Source organism: Triturus cristatus, chromosome 5_1, assembly GCF_964204655.1.
Source record: "Triturus cristatus chromosome 5_1, aTriCri1.1, whole genome shotgun sequence".
NCBI classification, from domain to species: domain Eukaryota; kingdom Metazoa; phylum Chordata; class Amphibia; order Caudata; family Salamandridae; genus Triturus; species Triturus cristatus.
The window spans coordinates 762460672-762478197 of record NC_140587.1 but is presented as its reverse complement, the minus strand read 5'-3'; positions in this window follow the sequence as shown (position 1 = coordinate 762478197).

Genomic DNA, 17526 nt, shown 5'->3' with positions numbered 1-17526 from the left:
GACGAGGGCTGAAAGCCCGAAAGCGGTCCTAGGATGCTTGTTACCAGTCCAGGGAGGACCTGGCTTGGCAGTTCGGGCTGGACTGTTCCCATGGGGCACAGGGTCAAGACTGATTTGCATATGGCTGGGTTCAAACTGGAATGGCATGGTGAGCAAAAAAACGATGGATTTAGGCCCAGATCTCTGTACTGGGGTGAATGTATGACATTGTTCTGCATTCTGTCCATCAATTGTTGTTTTTGCATTTGTCACCCCGAGTGGGAAGGGTATGCTCAGACGTGAGTCCCGTGCTCTCCATGCCACTGTAATCAAGCTATCCTGGCTGACGAGGGCTGAAAGCCCGAAACCGGTCCTAGGATCCTTGTTACCAGTCCAGGGAGGACCTGGCTTGGCAGTTCGGGCTGGACTGTTCCCATGGGGCACAGGGTCAAGACTGATTTGCATATGGCTGGGTTCAAACTGGAATGGCATGGTGATTAAAAAAACGATGGATTTAGGCCCAGATCTCTGTACTGGGGTGAATGTATGACATTGTTCTGCATTCTGTCCATCAATTGTTGTTTTTGCATTTGTCACCCCGAGTGGGAAGGGTATGCTCAGACGTGAGTCCCGTGCTCTCCATACCACTGGAATCAAGCTATCCTGGCTGACGAGGGCTGAAAGCCCGAAACCGGTCCTAGGATGCTTATTACCAGTCCAGGGAGGACCTGGCTTGGCAGTTTGGGCTGGACTGTTCCCATGGGGCACAGGGTCAAGACTGATTTGCATATGGCTGGATTCAAACTGGAATGGCATGGTGAGCAAAAAAACGATGGATTTAAGCCCAGATCTCTGTACTGGGGTGAATGTATGACATTGTTCTGCATTCTGTCCATCAATTGTTGTTTTTGCATTTGTCACCCCGAGTGGGAAGGGTATGCTCAGACGTGAGTCCCGTGCTCTCCATGCCACTGGAATCAAGCTATCCTGGCTGACGAGGGCTGAAAGCCCGAAAGCGGTCCTAGGATGCTTGTTACCAGTCCAGGGAGGACCTGGCTTGGCAGTTCGGGCTGGACTGTTCCCATGGGGCACAGGGTCAAGACTGATTTGCATATGGCTGGGTTCAAACTGGAATGGTATGGTGAGCAAAAAAACGATGGATTTAGGCCCAGATCTCTGTACTGGGGTGAATGTATGACATTGTTCTGCATTCTGTCCATCAATTGTTGTTTTTGCATTTGTCACCCCGAGTGGGAAGGGTATGCTCAGACGTGAGTCCCGTGCTCTCCATGCCACTGGAATCAAGCTATCCTGGCTGACGAGGGCTGAAAGCCCGAAACCGGTCCTAGGATGCTTGTTACCAGTCCAGGGAGGACCTGGCTTGGCAGTTCGGGCTGGACTGTTCCCATGGGGCACAGGGTCAAGACTGATTTGCATAAGGCTGGGTTCAAACTGGAATGGCATGTGATTAAAAAAACGATGGATTTAGGCCCAGATCTCTGTACTGGGGTGAATGTATGACATTGTTCTGCATTCTGTCCATCAATTGTTGTTTTTGCATTTGTCACCCCGAGTGGGAAGGGTATGCTCAGACGTGAGTCCCGTGCTCTCCATGCCACTGGAATCAAGCTATCCTGGCTGACGAGGCCTGAAAGCCCGAAACCGGTCCTAGGATGCTTGTTACCAGTCCAGGGAGGACCTGGCTTGGCAGTTCGGGCTGGACTGTTCCCATGGGGCACAGGGTCAAGACTGATTTGCATATGGCTGGGTTCAAACTGGAATGGCATGGTGATTAAAAAAACGATGGATTTAGGCCCAGATCTCTGTACTGGGGTGAATGTATGACATTGTTCTGCATTCTGTCCATCAATTGTTGTTTTTGCATTTGTCACCCCGAGTGGGAAGGGTATGCTCAGACGTGAGTCCCGTGCTCTCCATGCCACTGGAATCAAGCTATCCTGGCTGACGAGGGCTGAAAGCCCGAAACCGGTCCTAGGATGCTTATTACCAGTCCAGGGAGGACCTGGCTTGGCAGTTTGGGCTGGACTGTTCCCATGGGGCACAGGGTCAAGACTGATTTGCATATGGCTGGGTTCAAACTGGAATGGCGAGCAAAAAAACGATGGATTTAAGCCCAGATCTCTGTACTGGGGTGAATGTATGACATTGTTCTGCATTCTGTCCATCAATTGTTGTTTTTGCATTTGTCACCCCGAGTGGGAAGGGTATGCTCAGACGTGAGTCCCGTGCTCTCCATGCCACTGGAATCAAGCTATCCTGGCTGACGAGGGCTGAAAGCCCGAAAGCGGTCCTAGGATGCTTGTTACCAGTCCAGGGAGGACCTGGCTTGGCAGTTCGGGCTGGACTGTTCCCATGGGGCACAGGGTCAAGACTGATTTGCATATGGCTGGGTTCAAACTGGAATGGCATGGTGATTAAAAAAACGATGGATTTAGGCCCAGATCTCTGTACTGGTGTGAATGTATGACATTGTTCTGCATTCTGTCCATCAATTGTTGTTTTTGCATTTGTCACCCCGAGTGGGAAGGGTATGCTCAGACGTGAGTCCCGTGCTCTCCATGCCACTGGAATCAAGCTATCCTGGCTGACGAGGCCTGAAAGCCCGAAACCGGTCCTAGGATGCTTGTTACCAGTCCAGGGAGGACCTGGCTTGGCAGTTCGGGCTGGACTGTTCCCATGGGGCACAGGGTCAAGACTGATTTGCATATGGCTGGGTTCAAACTGGAATGGCATGGTGAGCAAAAAAAACGATGGATTTAGGCCCAGATCTCTGTACTGGGGTGAATGTATGACATTGTTCTGCATTCTGTCCATCAATTGTTGTTTTTGCATTTGTCACGCCGAGTGGGAAGGGTATGCTCAGACGTGAGTCCCGTGCTCTCCATGCCACTGGAATCAAGCTATCCTGGCTGACGAGGGCTGAAAGCCCGAAACCGGTCCTAGGATGCTTATTACCAGTCCAGGGAGGACCTGGCTTGGCAGTTTGGGCTGGACTGTTCCCATGGGGCACAGGGTCAAGACTGATTTGCATAAGGCTGGGTTCAAACTGGAATGGCATGTGATTAAAAAAACGATGGATTTAGGCCCAGATCTCTGTACTGGGGTGAATGTATGACATTGTTCTGCATTCTGTCCATCAATTGTTGTTTTTGCATTTGTCACCCCGAGTGGGAAGGGTATGCTCAGACGTGAATCCCGTGCTCTCCATGCCACTGGAATCAAGCTATCCTGGCTGACGAGGCCTGAAAGCCCGAAACCGGTCCTAGGATGCTTGTTACCAGTCCAGGGAGGACCTGGCTTGGCAGTTCGGGCTGGACTGTTCCCATGGGGCACAGGGTCAAGACTGATTTGCATATGGCTGGGTTCAAACTGGAATGGCATGGTGATTAAAAAAACGATGGATTTAGGCCCAGATCTCTGTACTGGGGTGAATGTATGACATTGTTCTGCATTCTGTCCATCAATTGTTGTTTTTGCATTTGTCACCCCGAGTGGGAAGGGTATGCTCAGACGTGAGTCCCGTGCTCTCCATGCCACTGGAATCAAGCTATCCTGGCTGACGAGGGCTGAAAGCCCGAAACCGGTCCTAGGATGCTTATTACCAGTCCAGGGAGGACCTGGCTTGGCAGTTTGGGCTGGACTGTTCCCATGGGGCACAGGGTCAAGACTGATTTGCATATGGCTGGGTTCAAACTGGAATGGCATGGTGAGCAAAAAAACGATGGATTTAAGCCCAGATCTCTGTACTGGGGTGAATGTATGACATTGTTCTGCATTCTGTCCATCAATTGTTGTTTTTGCATTTGTCACCCCGAGTGGGAAGGGTATGCTCAGACGTGAGTCCCGTGCTCTCCATGCCACTGGAATCAAGCTATCCTGGCTGACGAGGGCTGAAAGCCCGAAAGCGGTCCTAGGATGCTTGTTACCAGTCCAGGGAGGACCTGGCTTGGCAGTTCGGGCTGGACTGTTCCCATGGGGCACAGGGTCAAGACTGATTTGCATATGGCTGGGTTCAAACTGGAATGGCATGGTGATTAAAAAAACGATGGATTTAGGCCCAGATCTCTGTACTGGGGTGAATGTATGACATTGTTCTACATTCTGTCCATCAATTGTTGTTTTTGCATTTGTCACCCCGAGTGGGAAGGGTATGCTCAGACGTAAGTCCCGTGCTCTCCATGCCACTGGAATCAAGCTATCCTCGCTGACGAGGCCTGAAAGCCCGAAACCGGTCCTAGGATGCTTGTTACCAGTCCAGGGAGGACCTGGCTTGGCAGTTCGGGCTGGACTGTTCCCATGGGGCACAGGGTCAAGACTGATTTGCATATGGCTGGGTTCAAACTGGAATGGCATGGAGAGCAAAAAAACGATGGATTTAGGCCCAGATCTCTGTACTGGGGTGAATGTATGACATTGTTCTGCATTCTGTCCATCAATTGTTGTTTTTGCATTTGTCACCCCGAGTGGGAAGGGTATGCTCAGACGTGAGTCCCGTGCTCTCCATGCCACTGGAATCAAGCTATCCTGGCTGACGAGGGCTGAAAGCCCGAAACCGGTCCTAGGATGCTTGTTACCAGTCCAGGGAGGACCTGGCTTGGCAGTTCGGGCTGGACTGTTCGTATGGGGCACAGGGTCAAGACTGATATGCATATGGCTGGGTTCAAACTGGAATGGCATGGTGAGCAAAAAAACGATGGATTTAGGCCCAGATCTCTGTACTGGGGTGAATGTATGACATTGTTCTGCATTCTGTCCATCAATTGTTGTTTTTGCATTTGTCACCCCGAGTGGGAAGGGTATGCTCAGACGTGAGTCCCGTGCTCTCCATGCCACTGGAATCAAGCTATCCTGGCTGACGAGGGCTAAAAGCCCGAAACCGGTCCTAGGATGCTTATTACCAGTCCAGGGAGGACCTGGCTTGGCAGTTCGGGCTGGACTGTTCCCATGGGGCACAGGGTCAAGACTGATTTGCATATGGCTGGGTTCAAACTGGAATGGCATGGTGAGCAAAAAAACGATGGATTTAAGCCCAGATCTCTGTACTGGGGTGAATGTATGACATTGTTCTGCATTCTGTCCATCAATTGTTGTTTTTGCATTTGTCACCCCGAGTGGGAAGGGTATGCTCAGACGTGAGTCCCGTGCTCTCCATGCCACTGGAATCAAGCTATCCTGGCTGACGAGGGCTGAAAGCCCGAAACCGGTCCTAGGATGCTTGTTACCAGTCCAGGGAGGACCTGGCTTGGCAGTTCGGGCTGGACTGTTCCCATGGGGCACAGGGTCAAGACTGATTTGCATATGGCTGGGTTCAAACTGGAATGGCATGGTGAGCAAAAAAACGATGGATTTAGGCCCAGATCTCTGTACTGGGGTGAATGTATGACATTGTTCTGCATTCTGTCCATCAATTGTTGTTTTTGCATTTGTCACCCCGAGTGGGAAGGGTATGCTCAGACGTGAGTCCCTTGCTCTCCATGCCACTGTAATCAAGCTATCCTGGCTGACGAGGGCTGAAAGCCCGAAACCGGTCCTAGGATGCTTGTTACCAGTCCAGGGAGGACCTGGCTTGGCAGTTCGGGCTGGACTGTTCCCATGGGGCACAGGGTCAAGACTGATTTGCATATGGCTGGGTTCAAACTGGAATGGCATGGTGATTAAAAAAACGATGGATTTAGACCCAGATCTCTGTACTTGGGTGAATGTATGACATTGTTCTGCATTCTGTCCATCAATTGTTGTTTTTGCATTTGTCACCCCGAGTGGGAAGGGTATGCTCAGACGTGAGTCCCGTGCTCTCCATGCCACTGGAATCAAGCTATCCTGGCTGACGAGGCCTGAAAGCCCGAAACCGGTCCTAGGATGCTTGTTACCAGTCCAGGGAGGACCTGGCTTGGCAGTTCGGGCTGGACTGTTCCCATGGGGCACAGGGTCAAGACTGATTTGCATATGGCTGGGTTCAAACTGGAATGGCATGGTGATTAAAAAAACGATGGATTTAGGCCCAGATCTCTGTACTGGGGTGAATGTATGACATTGTTCTGCATTCTGTCCATCAATTGTTGTTTTTGCATTTGTCACCCCGAGTGGGAAGGGTATGCTCAGACGTGAGTCCCGTGCTCTCCATGCCACTGGAATCAAGCTATCCTGGCTGACGAGGGCTGAAAGCCCGAAACCGGTCCTAGGATGCTTATTACCAGTCCAGGGAGGACCTGGCTTGGCAGTTTGGGCTGGACTGTTCCCATGGGGCACAGGGTCAAGACTGATTTGCATATGGCTGGGTTCAAACTGGAATGGCATGGTGAGCAAAAAAATGATGGATTTAAGCCCAGATCTCTGTACTGGGGTGAATGTATGACATTGTTCTGCATTCTGTCCATCAATTGTTGTTTTTGCATTTGTCACCCCGAGTGGGAAGGGTATGCTCAGACGTGAGTCCCGTGCTCTCCATGCCACTGGAATCAAGCTATCCTGGCTGACGAGGGCTGAAAGCCCGAAAGCGGTCCTAGGATGCTTGTTACCAGTCCAGGGAGGACCTGGCTTGGCAGTTCGGGCTGGACTGTTCCCATGGGGCACAGGGTCAAGACTGATTTGCATATGGCTGGGTTCAAACTGGAATGGCATGGTGAGCAAAAAAACGATGGATTTAGGCCCAGATCTCTGTACTGGGGTGAATGTATGACATTGTTCTGCATTCTGTCCATCAATTGTTGTTTTTGCATTTGTCACCCCGAGTGGGAAGGGTATGCTCAGACGTGAGTCCCGTGCTCTCCATGCCACTGGAATCAAGCTATCCTGGCTGACGAGGGCTGAAAGCCCGAAACCGGTCCTAGGATGCTTGTTACCAGTCCAGGGAGGACCTGGCTTGGCAGTTCGGGCTGGACTGTTCCCATGGGGCACAGGGTCAAGACTGATTTGCATATGGCTGGGTTCAAACTGGAATGGCATGGTGATTAAAAAAACGATGGATTTAGGCCCAGATCTCTGTACTGGGGTGAATGTATGACATTGTACTGCATTCTGTCCATCAATTGTTGTTTTTGCATTTGTCACCCCGAGTGGGAAGGGTATGCTCAGACGTGAGTCCCGTGCTCTCCATGCCACTGGAATCAAGCTATCCTGGCTGACGAGGCCTGAAAGCCCGAAACCGGTCCTAGGATGCTTGTTACCAGTCCAGGAAGGACCTGGCTTGGCAGTTCGGGCTGGACTGTTCCCATGGGGCACAGGGTCAAGACTGATTTGCATATGGCTGGGTTCAAACTGGAATGGCATGGTGATTAAAAAAACGATGGATTTAGGCCCAGATCTCTGTACTGGGGTGAATGTATGACATTGTTCTGCATTCTGTCCATCAATTGTTGTTTTTGCATTTGTCACCCCGAGTGGGAAGGGTATGCTCAGACGTGAGTCCCGTGCTCTCCATGCCACTGGAATCAAGCTATCCTGGCTGACGAGGGCTGAAAGCCCGAAACCGGTCCTAGGATGCTTGTTACCAGTCCAGGGAGGACCTGGCTTGGCAGTTCGGGCTGGACTGTTCCCATGGGGCACAGGGTCAAGACTGATATGCATATGGCTGGGTTCAAACTGGAATGGCATGGTGAGCAAAAAAACGATGGATTTAGGCCCAGATCTCTGTACTGGGGTGAATGTATGACATTGTTCTGCATTCTGTCCATCAATTGTTGTTTTTGCATTTGTCACCCCGAGTGGGAAGGGTATGCTCAGACGTGAGTCCCGTGCTCTCCATGCCACTGGAATCAAGCTATCCTGGCTGACGAGGGCTGAAAGCCCGAAACCGGTCCTAGGATGCTTATTACCAGTCCAGGGAGGACCTGGCTTGGCAGTTCGGGCTGGACTGTTCCCATGGGGCACAGGGTCAAGACTGATTTGCATATGGCTGGGTTCAAACTGGAATGGCATGGTGAGCAAAAAAACGATGGATTTAAGCCCAGATCTCTGTACTGGGGTGAATGTATGACATTGTTCTGCATTCTGTCCATCAATTGTTGTTTTTGCATTTGTCACCCCGAGTGGGAAGGGTATGCTCAGACGTGAGTCCCGTGCTCTCCATGCCACTGGAATCAAGCTATCCTGGCTGACGAGGGCTGAAAGCCCGAAACCGGTCCTAGGATGCTTGTTACCAGTCCAGGGAGGACCTGGCTTGGCAGTTCGGGCTGGACTGTTCCCATGGGGCACAGGGTCAAGACTGATTTGCATATGGCTGGGTTCAAACTGGAATGGCATGGTGAGCAAAAAAACGATGGATTAAGGCCCAGATCTCTGTACTGGGGTGAATGTATGACATTGTTCTGCATTCTGTCCATCAATTGTTGTTTTTGCATTTGTCACCCCGAGTGGGAAGGGAATGCTCAGACGTGAGTCCCGTGCTCTCCATGCCACTGTAATCAAGCTATCCTGGCTGACGAGGGCTGAAAGCCCGAAACCGGTCCTAGGATGCTTGTTACCAGTCCAGGGAGCACCTGGCTTGGCAGTTCGGGCTGGACTGTTCCCATGGGGCACAGGGTCAAGACTGATTTGCAGATGGCAGGGTTCAAACTGGAATGGCATGGTGAGCTAAAAAACGATGATTTAGGCCCAGATCTCTGTACTGGGGTGAATGTGTGACATTGTTCTGCATTCTGTCCATCAATTGTTGTTTTTGTATTTGTCACCCCGAGTGGGAAGGGTATGCTCAGACGTGAGTCCCGTGCTCTCCATGCCACTGGAATCAAGCTATCCTGGCTGACGAGGGCTGAAAGCCCGAAACCGGTCCTAGGATGATTGTTACCAGTCCAGGGAGGACCTGGCTTGGCAGGTTGGGCTGTACTGTTCCCATGGGGCACAGGGTCAAGACTGATTTGCATATGGCTGGGTTCAAAGTGGAATGGCATGGTGAGCAAAAAAACGATGGATTTAGGCCCAGATCTCTGTACTGGGGTGAATGTATGACATTGTTCTGCATTCTGTCCATCAATTGTTATTTTTGCATTTTTCCCCCCGAGTGGGAAGGGTATGCTCAGACGTGAGTCCCGTGCTCTCCATGCCACTAGAATCAAGCTATCCTGGCTGACGAGGGCTGAAAGCCCGAAACCGGTCCTAGGAAGATTGTTACCAGTCCAGGGAGGACCTGGCTTGGCAGTTCGGGCTGGACTGTTCCCATGGGGCACAGGGTCAAGACTGATTTGCATATGGCTGGGTTCAAACTGGAATGGCATGGTGACCAAAAAAACGATGGATTTAGGCCCAGATCTCTGTACTAGGGTGAATGTATGACATTGTTCTGCATTCTGTCCATCAATTGTTGTTTTTGCATTTGTCACCCCGAGTGGGAAGGGTATGCTCAGACGTGAGTCCCGTGCTCTCCATGCCACTGGAATCAAGCTATCCTGGCTGACGAGGGCTGAAAGCCCGAAAGCGGTCCTAGGATGCTTGTTACCAGTCCAGGGAGGACCTGGCTTGGCAGTTCGGGCTGGACTGTTCCCATGGGGCACAGGGTCAAGACTGATGTGCATATGGCTGGGTTCAAACTGGAATGGCATGGAGAGCAAAAAAACGATGGATTTAGGCCCAGATCTCTGTACTGGGGTGAATGTATGACATTGTTCTGCATTCTGTCCATCAATTGATGTTTTTGAATTTGTCACCCCGAGTGGGAAGGGTATGCTCAGACGTGAGTCCCGTGCTCTCCATGCCACTGGAATCAAGCTATCCTGGCTGACGAGGGCTGAAAGCCCGAAACCGGTCCTAGGATGCTTGTTACCAGTCCAGGGAGGACCTGGCTTGGCAGTTCGGGCTGGACTGTTCCCATGGGGCACAGGGTCAAGACTGATATGCATATGGCTGGGTTCAAACTGGAATGGCATGGTGAGCAAAAAAACGATGGATTTAGGCCCAGATCTCTGTACTGGGGTGAATGTATGACATTGTTCTGCATTCTGTCCATCAATTGTTGATTTTGCATTTGTCACCCCGAGTGGGAAGGGTATGCTCAGACGTGAGTCCCGTGTTCTCCATGCCACTGGAATCAAGCTATCCTGGCTGACGAGGGCTGAAAGCTCGAAACCGGTCCTAGGATGCTTGTTACCAGTCCAGGGAGGACCTGGCTTGGCAGTTCGGGCTGGACTGTTCCCATGGGGCACAGTTCAAGACTGATTTGCATATGGCTGGGTTCAAACTGGAATGGCATGGTAAGCAAAAAAACGATGGATTTAGGCCCAGATCTCTGTACTGGGGTGAATGTATGACATTGTTCTGCATTCTGTCCATCAATTGTTGTTTTTGCATTTGTCACCCCGAGTGGGAAGGGTATGCTCAGACGTGAGTCCCGTGCTCTCCATGCCACTGGAATCAAGCTATCCTGGCTGACGAGGGCTGAAAGCCCAAAACCGGTCCTAGGATGCTTGTTACCAGTCCAGGGAGGACCTGGCTTGGCAGTTCGGGCTGGACTGTTCCCATGGGGCACAGGGTCAAGACTGATTTGCATATGGCTGGGTTCAAACTGGAATGGCATGGTGAGCAAAAAAACGATGGATTTAGGCCCAGATCTCTGTACTGGGGTGAATGTTTGACATTGTTCTGCATTCTGTCCATCAATTGTTGTTTTTGCATTTGTCACCCCGAGGGGGAAGGGTATGCTCGGACGTGAGTCCCGTGCTCTCCATGCCACTGGAATCAAGCTATCCTGGCTGACGAGGGCTGAAAGCCCGAAACCGGTCCTAGGATGCTTGTTACCAGTCCAGGGAGGACCTGGCTTGGCAGTTCGGGCTGGACTGTTCCCATGGGGCACAGGGTCAAGACTGATTTTCATATGGCTGGGTTCAAACTGGAATGGCATGGTGAGCAAAAAAAAAGATGGATTTAGGCCCAGATCTCTGTACTGGGGTGAATGTATGACATTGTTCTGCATTCTGTCCATCAATTGTTGTTTTTGCATTTGTCACCCCGAGTGGGAAGGGTATGCTCAGACGTGAGTCCCGTGCTCTCCATGCCACTGGAATCAAGCTATCCTGTCTGACGAGAGCTGAAAGCCCGAAACCGGTCCTAGGATGCTTGTTACCAGTCCAGGGAGGACCTGGCTTGGCAGTTCGGGCTGGACTCTTCCCATGGGGCACAGGGTCAAGACTGATTTGCATATGGCTGTGTTCAAACTGGAATGGCATGGTGAGCTAAAAAACGATGGATTTAGGCCCAGATCTCTGTACTGGGGTGAATGTTTGACATTTTTCTGCATTCTGTCCATCAATTGTTGTTTTTGCATTTGTCACCCCGAGTGGGAAGGGTATGCTCAGACGTGAGTCCCGTGCTCTCCATGCCACTGGAATCAAGCTATCCTGGCTGACGAGGGTTGAAAGCCTGAAACCGGTCCTAGGATGCTTGTTACCAGTCCAGGGAGGACCTGGCTTGGCAGTTCGGGCTGGACTGTTCCCATGGGGCACAGGGTCAAGACTGATTTGCATATGGCTGGGTTCAAACTGGAATGGCATGGTGAGCTAAAAAACGATGGATTTAGGCCCAGATCTCTGTACTGGGGTGAATGTATGACATTGTTCTGCATTCTGTCCATCAATTGTTGTTTTTGCATTTGTCACCCCGAGTGGGAAGGGTATGCTCAGACGTGAGTCCCGTGCTCTCCATGCCACTGGAATCAAGCTATCCTGGCTGACGAGGGCTGAAAGCCCGAACCCGGTCCTAGGATGCTTGTTACCAGTCCAGGGAGGACCTGGCTTGGCAGTTCGGGCTGGACTGTTCCCATGGGGCACAGGGTCAAGACTGATTTGCATATGGCTGGGTTCAAACTGGAATGGCATGGTGATTCAAAAAACGATGGATTTAGGCCCAGATCTCTGTACTGGGGTGAATGTATGACATTGTTCTGCATTCTGTCCATCAATTGTTGTTTTTGCATTTGTCACCCCGATTGGGAAGGGTATGCTCAGACGTGAGTCCCGTGCTCTCCATGCCACTGGAATCAAGCTATCCTGGCTGACGAGGGCTGAAAGCCCGAAACCGGTCCTAGGATGCTTGTTACCAGTCCAGGGAGGACCTGGCTTGGCAGTTCGGGCTGGACTGTTCCCATGGGGCACAGGGTCAAGACTGATTTGCATATGGCTGGGTTCAAACTGGAATGGCATGGTGATTTAAAAAACGATGGATTTAGGCCCAGATCTCTGTACTGGGGTGAATGTATGACATTGTTCTGCATTCTGTCCATCAATTGTTGTTTTTGCATTTGTCACCCCGAGTGGGAAGGGTATGCTCAGACGTGAGTCCCGTGCTCTCCATGCCACTGGAATCAAGCTATCCTGGCTGACGAGGGCTGAAAGCCCGAAACCGGTCCTAGGATGCTTGTTACCAGTCCAGGGAGGACCTGGCTTGGCAGTTCGGGCTGGACTGTTCCCATGGGGCAGAGGGTCAAGACTGATTTGCATATGGCTGGGTTCAAACTGGAATGGCATGGTGGTTAAAAAAACGATGGATTTAGGCCCAGATCGCTGTACTGGGGTGAATGTATGACTTTGTTCTGCATTCTGTCCATCAATTGTTGTTTTTGCATTTGTCACCCCGAGTGGGAAGGGTATGCTCAGACGTGAGTCCCGTGCTCTCCATGCCACTGTAATCAAGCTATCCTGGCTGACGAGGGCTGAAAGCCCGAAACCGGTCCTAGGATGCTTGTTACCAGTCCAGGGAGGACCTGGCTTGGCAGTTCGGGCTGGGCTGTTCCCATGGGGCACAGGGTCAAGACTGATTTGCATATGGCTGGGTTCAAACTGGAATGGCATGGTGAGCTAAAAAACGATGGATTTAGGCCCAGATCTCTGTACTGGGGTGAATGTATGACATTGTTCTGCATTCTGTCCATCAATTGTTGTTTTTGCATTTGTCACCCCGAGTGGGAAGGGTATGCTCAGACGTGAGTCCCGTGCTCTCCATGCCACTGGAATCAAGCTATCCTGGCTGACGAGGGCTGAAAGCCTGAAACCGGTCCTAGGATGCTTGTTACCAGTCCAGGGAGGACCTGGCTTGGCAGTTCGGGCTGGACTGTTCCCATGGGGCACAGGGTCAAGATTGATTTGCATATGGCTGGGTTCAAACTGGAATGGCATGGTGAGCTAAAAAACGATGGATTTAGGCCCAGATCTCTGTACTGGGGTGAATGTATGACATTGTTCTGCATTCTGTCCATCAATTGTTGATTTTGCATTTGTCACCCCGAGTGGGAAGGGTATGCTCAGACGTGAGTCCCGTGCTCTCCATGCCACTGGAATCAAGCTATCCTGGCTGACGAGGGCTGAAAGCCCGAAACCGGTCCTAGGATGCTTGTTACCAGTCCAGGGAGGACCTGGCTTGGCAGTTCGGGCTGTACTGTTCCCATGGGGCACAGGGTCAAGACTGATTTGCATATGGCTGGGTTCAAACTGGAATGGCATGGTGAGCAAAAAAACGATGGATTTAGGCCCAGATCTCTGCACTGGGGTGAATGTATGACATTGTTCTGCATTCTGTCCATCAATTGTTGTTTTTGCATTTGTCACCCCGAGTGGGAAGGGTATGCTCAGACGTGAGTCCCGTGCTCTCCATGCCACTGTAATCAAGCTATCCTGGCTGACGAGGGCTGAAAGCCCGAAACCGGTCCTAGGATGCTTGTTACCAGTCCAGGGAGGACCTGGCTTGGCAGTTCGAGCTGGACTGTTCCCATGGGGCACAGGGTCAAGACTGATTTGCATATGGCTGGGTTCAAACTGGAATGGCATGGTGAGCTAAAAAACGATGGATTTAGGCCCAGATCTCTGTACTGGGGTGAATGTATGACATTGTTCTGCATTCTGTCCATCAATTGTTGTTTTTGCATTTGTCACCCCGAGTGGGAAGGGTATGCTCAGACGTGAGTCCCGTGCTCTCCATGCCACTGGAATCAAGCTATCCTGGCTGACGAGGGCTGAAAGCCCGAAACCGGTCCTAGGATGCTTGTTACCAGTCCTGGGAGGACCTGGCTTGGCAGTTCGGGCTGTACTGTTCCCATGGGGCACAGGGTCAAGACTGATTTGCATATGGCTGGGTTCAAACTGGAATGGCATGGTGAGCAAAAAAATGATGGATTTAGGCCCAGAGCTCTGTACTGGGGTGAATGTATGACATTGTTCTGCATTCTGTCCATCAATTGTTATTTTTGCATTTGTCCCCCCGAGTGGGAAGGGTATGCTCAGACGTGAGTCCCGTGCTCTCCATGCCACTGGAATCAAGCTATCCTGGCTGACGAGGGCTGAAAGCCCGAAACCGGTCCTAGGATGCTTGTTACCAGTCCAGGGAGGACCTGGCTTGGCAGTTCGGGCTGGACTGTTCCCATGGGGCACAGGGTCAAGACTGATTTGCATATGGCTGGGTTCAAACTGGAATGGCATGGTGAGCAAAAAACGATGGATTTAGGCCCAGATCTCTGTACTGGGGTGAATGTATGACATTGTTCTGCATTCTGTCCATCAATTGTTGTTTTTGCATTTGTCACCCCGAGTGGGAAGGGTATGCTCAGACGTGAGTCCCGTGCTCTCCATGCCACTGTAATCAAGCTATCCTGGCTGACGAGGGCTGAAAGCCCGAAACCGGTCCTAGGATGCTTGTTACCAGTCCAGGGAGGACCTGGCTTGGCAGTTCGGGCTGGACTGTTCCCATGGGGCACAGGGTCAAGACTGATTTGCATATGGCTGGGTTCAAACTGGAATGGCATGGTGAGCTAAAAAACGATGGATTTAGGCCCAGATCTCTGTACTGGGGTGAATGTATGACATTGTTCTGCATTCTGTCCATCAATTGTTGTTTTTGCATTTGTCACCCCGAGTGGGAAGGGTATGCTCAGACGTGAGTCCCGTGCTCTCCATGCCACTGGAATCAAGCTATCCTGGCTGACGAGGGCTGAAAGCCCGAAACCGGTCCTAGGATGCTTGTTACCAGTCCAGGGAGGACCTGGCTTGGCAGTTCGGGCTGTACTGTTCCCATGGGGCACAGGGTCAAGACTGATTTGCATATGGCTGGGTTCAAACTGGAATGGCATGGTGAGCAAAAAAACAATGGATTTAGGCCCAGATCTCTGTACTGGGGTGAATGTATGACATTGTTCTGCATTCTGTCCATCAATTGTTATTTTTGCATTTGTCCCCCCGAGTGGGAAGGGTATGCTCAGACGTGAGTCTCGTGCTCTCCATGCCACTGGAATCAAGCTATCCTGTCTGACGAGGGCTGAAAGCCCGAAACCGGTCCTAGGATGCTTGTTACCAGTCCAGGGAGGACCTGGCTTGGCAGTTCGGGCTGGACTGTTCCCATGGGGCACAGGGTCAAGACTGATTTGCATATGGCTGGGTTCAAACTGGAATGGCATGGTGAGCAAAAAAACGATAGATTTAGGCCCAGATCTCTGTACTGGGGTGAATGTATGACATTGTTCTGCATTCTGTCCATCAATTGTTGTTTTTGCATTTGTCACCCCGAGTGGGAAGGGTATGCTCAGACGTGAGTCCCGTGCTCTCCATGCCACTGGAATGAAGCTATTCTGGCTGACGAGGGCTGAAAGCCCGAAACCGGTCCTAGGATGCTTGTTACCAGTCCAGGGAGGACCTGGCTTGGCAGTTCGGGCTGGACTGTTCCCATGGGGCACATGGTCAAGACTGATGTGCATATGGCTGGGTTCAAACTGGAATGGCATGGAGAGCAAAAAAACGATGGATTTAGTCCCAGATCTCTGTACTGGGGTGAATGTATGACATTGTTCTGCATTCTGTCCATCAATTGTTGTTTTTGAATTTGTCACCCCGAGTGGGAAGGGTATGCTCAGACGTGAGTCCTGTGCTCTCCATGCCACTGGAATCAAGCTATCCTGGCTGACGAGGGCTGAAAGCCCGAAACCGGTCCTAGGATGCTTGTTACCAGTCCAGGGAGGACCTGGCTTGGCAGTTCGGGCTGGACTGTTCCCATGGGGCACAGGGTCAAGACTGATTTGCATATGGCTGGGTTCAAACTGGAATGGCATGGTGAGCAACAAAAATGATGGATTTAGGCCCAGATCTCTGTACTGGGGTGAATGTATGACATTGTTCTGCATTCTGTCCATCAATTGTTGTTTTTGCATTTGTCACCCCGAGTGGGAAGGGTATGCTCAGACGTGAGTCCCGTGCTCTCCATGCCACTGGAATCAAGCTATCCTGGCTGACGAGGGCTGAAAGCCCGAAACCGGTCCTAGGATGCTTGTTACCAGTCCAGGGAGGACCTGGCTTGGCAGTTCGGGCTGTACTGTTCCCATGGGGCACAGGGTCAAGACTGATTTGCATATGGCTGGGTTCAAACTGGAATGGCATGGAGAGCAAAAAAACGATGGATTTAGGCCCAGATCTCTGTACTGGGGTGAATGTATGACATTGTTCTGCATTCTGTCCATCAATTGTTGTTTTTGCATTTGTCACCCCGAGTGGGAAGGGTATGCTCAGACGTGAGTCCCGTGCTCTCCATGCCACTGGAATCAAGCTATCCTGGCTGACGAGGGCTGAAAGCCCGAAACCGGTCCTAGGATGCTTGTTACTAGTCCAGGGAGGACCTGGCGTGGCAGTTCGGGCTGGACTGTTCCCATGGGGCACAGGGTCAAGACTGATTTGCATATGGCTGGGTTCAAACTGGAATGGCATGGTGAGCAAAAAAACGATGGATTTAGGCCCAGATCTCTGCACTGGGGTGAATGTATGACATTGTACTGCATTCTGTCCATCAATTGTTGTTTTTGCATTTGTCACCCCGAGTGGGAAGGGTATGCTCAGACGTGAGTCCCGTGCTCTCCATGCCACTGGAATCAAGCTATCCTGGCTGACGAGGGCTGAAAGCCCGAAACCGGTCCTAGGATGCTTGTTACCAGTCCAGGGAGGACCTGGCTTGGCAGTTCGGGCTCGACTTTTCCCATGGGGCACAGGGTCAAGACTGATATGCATATGGCTGGGTTCAAACTGGAATGGCATGGTGAGCAAAAAAACGATGGATTTAGGCCCAGATCTCTGTACTGGGGTGAATGTATGACATTGTTCTGCATTCTGTCCATCAATTGTTGATTTTGCATTTGTCACCCCGAGTGGGAAGGGTATGCTCAGACGTGAGTCCCGTGCTCTCCATGCCATTGGAATCAAGCTATCCTGGCTGACGAGGGCTGAAAGCCCGAAACCGGTCCTAGGATGCTTGTTACCAGTCCAGGGAGGACCTGGCTTGGCAGTTCGGGCTGGACTGTTCCCATGGGGCACAGGGTCAAGACTGATTTGCATATGGCTGGGTTCAAACTGGAATGGCATGGTGAGCAAAAAAACGATGGATTTAGGCCCAGATCTCTGCACTGGGGTGAATGTATGACATTGTTCTGCAATCTGTCCATCAATTGTTGTTTTTGCATTTGTCACCCCGAGTGGGAAGGGTATGCTCAGGCGTGAGTCCCGTGCTCTCCATGCCACTGCAATCAAGCTATCCTGGCTGACGAGGGCTGAAAGCCCGAAACCGGTCTTAGGATGC